General features: G+C 47.1%; 1 pseudogene; it reads left to right on the plus strand.

The window, feature by feature from the left end:
- Positions 1-2,327: 2,327 nt before the first annotated feature.
- Positions 2,328-5,576, plus strand: part of LOC110316852 — a 15,886-nt pseudogene continuing 12,637 nt past the window's right edge.

Consider the following 5,576-nt stretch of genomic DNA (forward strand, 5'->3'; position numbering starts at 1 on the left):
ATGCCTGGCAAATACAGAAGTGGATGCCCACAGTCATCTATTGGATGGATCACAGGGCCCCTAATGAAGGAGCTAGAGAAAGTACCCAAGGAGCTAAAGGGGTCTGCAACCCTATAGGAGGAACAACGATATGAACTAACCAGTACCCCCCAGAGCTGTGTCTCTGGTTGGATGTGTAGCAGAGGATGGTCTAGTCAGCCATCAATGGGAGGAGAGGCCCTTGGTATTGCGATGATCACATGCCCCAGTACAGGGGAATACCAGGGCCAGGAAGCAGGAGTGGGTGGGTTGGGGAGCAGGGCGGGGGGAAGATATAGGGGGCCTTGGGGATAGCATTTGAAATGTAAATGAAGAAAATATCTAATAAAAAAACAGGAAGTAACAATCACTTTTTCTTATGATCTCTTAACATCAATGGACTCAGTTCCCCAAAAAAGACATAGACTAACAGACTGGATATGTAAACAGGACTCAGCATTTTGCTCCATACAGGAAACACACCTCAGTGACAAAGGCAGACACTACCTCAGAAAATTTTCCAATTTTCCAAGCAAATGGTCCCAAGAAACAAGCTGGAGTAGCCATTCTATATCGAATAAAATCGGCTCTTAACCAAAAGTTATTTTAAAAGAATGAGGACACTTCATACCGGTCAAAGGAAAAATCTACCAAGATGAACTCTCAATTCTGAACATCTATGCTCCAAATGCAAGGGCACCAACATTCATAAAAGAAACTTTACTAAAGCTCAAAGCACACATTGCACCCCACACAATAATAGTGGGAGACCAACACCCCAGTCAGCAATGGACAGATCATGGAAACAGAGATACAGTGGAACTAACAGAAGTTATGAACCAAATGGACCTAACATATTTATAGAGCATTTCATCCTAAAACTATATATATAGAGATAGATAGATATAGATATCTATCTATCTATCTCTCTATATATATCTTCTTCTCAGCACCTCACGGTAACTTCTCCAAAATTAACCATACAATTGGTCACAAAACAGGCCTCAACAGATACAAGATTGAAATAATCTCATGTACCCTATCAGATCACCATGGACTAAGTCTGGTCTTAAATACCAAAAAGAAAAAAAAAAGAAAAAACAAAACAGAAAGCACTCATACACATGGGAGCTGAACAATGCTCTACTCAATGATAACTTGGTCAAGGAAGAAATAAATTAAAAACCAAAACAAAACAAAACCACCGATTCTAGATGCCAGTACAACATGAGCCAGATAGTCCTTAGAAGCCAGACCATGGGCCAGAATCTTCTGAAGCTCTTGAGAACATCCCTGGAGTCTGAGAGGAAATGGGAGCCTCTTTTCTTTTGTGATAGTAGGAAGGTTCTAGGTCCTAAGGAACCTTTAGACTGCTTTCAGTTTTCCTAGCTGAGGTATCACAGAGTCTCTGTGTCATATATAGAAGGTTCTAGCATGTGGGTAAACCCAAACAAGAAGAAGAATTTCTCTTCTTACATCTTCACTAAAATTAAAATTCACTGAGAATTATGACCACCTTCCTAACTCCACCTAGGGCTATTAGATCTGAAGGTGCTGCTCCTTACAGGCAAAAGAGACAGGGTGAGAATCCCTGGAGAGGAAGGTGACTCAGAAATGCCCAGCACCTTTCCTGGAACTACAGAAAGACTACAGGGGAACTAGGCAAGGGCGGCCCCCTCTCCTCTATTCAAATATCCCTCATTTAACCATTCCCTCCACTGGGACCCAGGAGGAGGTTTGGAGAGATCCCTGACCCAGTTATACAGCATGCTATCCCAGAGTTTGTAGTCCCATGGCCATCTTGATTGCAGACCAGGTCACTAAGATGCAATTCCTATTGAAGAGCCGTCACCCTGTGATGCCTCTTCTCTGGTGACTGGGGAGACACATTGCTCACCTCCCTAAGTCTGTATGGAGGACACATCTAAGCCCTTCTGGCATGTTCACACAGCTTATGCCACCATGACAGAAGCCAGCCAGTCAGTCAACTTAGGAACCATGACTGGGGGAGTGAGGATATTTATAGGAAAAGCAGAAAGAAGATGCAAGAGACAATTATGAGAGGGCTGCTGGTCAATACCATGACAGCAATGAGTGTATTTTCTCAGTGTCTTTTAAAGGCAAGCAACACAAAGCATGAACAATTTCAGGAAGTTAAACAATGACCACAAATGCATATACAGCAAGTTTATGATGCACAGTATCCATGATTGACTAAGGCCATTTCATTCTGGCTTGGACAGTCAGCGACACATGTGTAAGCAGATGAACTTGGAAGGATATAAACCATATCATAACTAAAAACAAGGATGCCGGCAGACAGGATGACAAACCTGTGCAAAGGAAACATTTCAGTAGTCAAACTGGCCTACCATGTACCCACACTGACCTGTGTGGATGTAAAACTTCTGAGGAATGCAAAGAAGTACACCTCAACTATCAATGGCAAAGTCAGCATTATGAAATCCCTTACCCATCCTAACATTATCAAGCTGTTTCATGTGGTCCAGAGGAGAGAGACCACCTACCTGGTGATGGAGTAAGCCTCTAGGGAGAGCTATTAGACTCCATACATGAATGGGGGTCTTTAGAGGAGAGTTAGGCTCAAAGGATGTTTGCCCAGATACTTCATGGAGTGCAATACTGTCATGACAACCACACTGCCCATAGAGACATAAAGGCCAGCATTACTTTCATCAACTGCAGGGAGTGGGCCAGGCTGTACAATTCTGGCCTGACTGCTAAAGTGACCCCTGGGCAGAAGCCCGTGGATTTCTGTGGCTTGCTGCCTACAATGCCCTGGAAACGCATTGTAAATATTTTACATGCAGAAGAATACGAGGACTTCCCAGTCCAGATCTGGAGTTTAGGCGTCCTCCTCTTCCTCATGGCAGCCATGTGCTTTCCTTTCCAAGGCAGGCATTTTGTGGAGGTGAGACAGCAGGCCATCGCCTCAAACGTCAGCATTTTCCACTGACATTTTCAAGGTCATCGTTGAACTGCTGCTGCTCAGCCCAGGAGGAGGCACACCATGTAAATTATCTTGACCCACTATATGAACAGGCTCATATACCAACTACTTCCCAGGCAACAGGAGCCTTACCACTGTCAGGACAGTGAGAGTCACAGGGTATAAGCCTGAAGGAACAACAACTCTCTGAGAGAGCAAAAATTCAATGAGATGATGACAACCTACCTGATTCCACAACACCAGTCACCCAGGGGCAACTGCTCCCACCACCAAGGGAAAGCCTTGCAATGCATGCAGCCAGGCCTGGAAGATCTTCACACCTTCCCTGCTTCCTAAGGAGAACTTCTGAGCCTCTTCTCTCCACCTTCACCTCATCCTCACCTTCATCTAAGCTTCAAGAGGAGGATAAGTAGAATACCAGGCTGGGTGGCAGAAAGCATGCTGTGTGCTGCCAGCCAACGTGGACCCAGCCTCCCCAGCTCTCCCACCTGGACAGTCCTGTGGCTGACTCCCTCATGGGCAACGGGTTGGAAATCAGTGAGAATTTCTCACAGTCTACGATTGTGCTTTATGGTAGCCTGACTGCCTGTGTCTAACTGTCTTGATTTCTATATAGTTCCTCTCCGAGACTAGACAAGAATAACTCAACAGTTGACACACACAGGAATATGACCTGTACTCCCAAAGAGGAGTTCTGGGGGTCCTTACAGGCAGCCAGGAGCATAACCCTCAGAGGCTCCTCCTCTGGGTATACTTTGGAGAAAAAGACCCTCACACAGGAAAAGATCACCATCCAGAAAGAGGTCATCAAACAGGAATAGGCCATCATTCAGGATATGGCCAATCATTCAGGAAGAGACCACTACTAATGGCCAGCCTCAGGATGCAGGTCCAGCTTCCCCTGGTAACCAGCATCGCCGCTGGAAGGGGATGAAGAAGACAATCATGAACTGTCTCAGAAACCTGTGCTGCTGCCTGCCACCACCAAAGAGAAGTCAAGCCTCCTGTAAGAACCTGAGCCCAAAGAAAGGGGATCGTGGAGTCACCCAGAGGACCAGGTTCTCATTCATTTCATCCATACATCCCCTTGTCCTTTGTGACAAATGATGAGTGTGCCCACTTCTGGCACACTCAGGAACTTAACCGTGTGTCACTTCAAAAACACCAATTCCATAGAAACCCCTGAAGGGTAACCTCAAGCTGGTTGAACCAGGAGTGGACTACACAGATGCTGATCAAAGCAGGAAAAATTGAGGGTGGGACCTGGGCCAAGGGAAGCAGAGAGTCCTTGGAGAACCAGTGGGGTGCTATGGCACTGCAGGGCCAGCCAAGTAAGTCCTGTATATTTCAAAGTCACTACGAGCCTCCTTCCTATGTCTTTCTGCTTTGAACTCCTGAAGAGGACCAGCCCCAGCTCCATAGCTTGTGAGCCATGGGTTGGGGGTCAGCCTGGCTCAGGGGTTGCAGGCCAGATGTCCAGGAACCAGTGTGGTCACAGGCCCCTCCTGCACAAGAAGAGCTGTCCAACCCAGCACAGATCTGTCCAGGTAAAATCCCAGGCAGGAAGGGTTGGTGCTCACTGGGTCTTGCTCAGAGGAGAGGGCTGAGATGCAAAAGTGGCCCAAAGCTGTATGTGGAAGAAGAGACCCTTCCCTCTCCCCCAGCCTGGGCAAACAGGGAGCAGAGGACAGCCACACATATCCCATCATGTTCTATGGGGTGTGACTATCCTTTGCTCCCTGTTTCTTGCAGGGAACATGGTCTTGTTCAGGAGGTAGCCTTCTCTCCCCAGAGAAGTCTCCCTAGTCACCTTGTCCCACCTGCCCCAAAACGGGTTCCCAGGCTGAGAATGAGGCCTCAAGTGCCCATGTGGGACTCCATTACACAGCAGCCTCTTGCTAACCTTTTACAAGACCCCAACCCCAACCCCACAAAAGCCATCACAGCTTACATTGCTTGAGTCCTCAAACCAAGCTCAAAACCACACTTGTGAAAACCACAGCTGTGGAGTGACTCCAGGGGCAACACAATTCCATACCCATCACCATGTGCCACACCATGAGGGAGTGACAGTTATCATGATCATGTTAGAACTGGAGATCCTCATGATGGGGCAGCGACTTTCTGTGGCCCTGCCTCATGCCAGAGTCAGGCCTCTCCCTGGAGTCTGCACTCAGCTGGACAAATCCAGAGGTTACTTGAGTTTCTCTGAGTATTTGCAGGTTGCATGCTCTTGCTCAGGTAAGCAACCTTGCACATCCCTTGAGAGAGCTTCTGCGAAGATTTCCCCGTCCCTCCCACGGTCACATCGGTATGATGTCATCTCCTGTGCTCTTTCTCCCTAAACTATATCAACATCTGTCACAGCATGAGGCACACAGAAGCCCCTGTGACAGACATGGAAGGTCTTGCCAACTAAATGTCTCATCTATTTTGAACACAGGACAACATGGTTCCTGGCATAGTAGTAACCCTGCTGGGATTCTGCTGAGTTCAACATACTGTCCTATGGTACTCTGCCTCTGTGAGAACACTGTATCTCTTAGCTGCACTGTCCTCAGAGCAACATTGAGTTCTCTTAGGACAA

The sequence above is a fragment of the Mus pahari genome, chromosome 2, assembly GCF_900095145.1.
Source record: "Mus pahari chromosome 2, PAHARI_EIJ_v1.1, whole genome shotgun sequence".
Classification (NCBI taxonomy): Eukaryota; Metazoa; Chordata; class Mammalia; order Rodentia; family Muridae; genus Mus; species Mus pahari.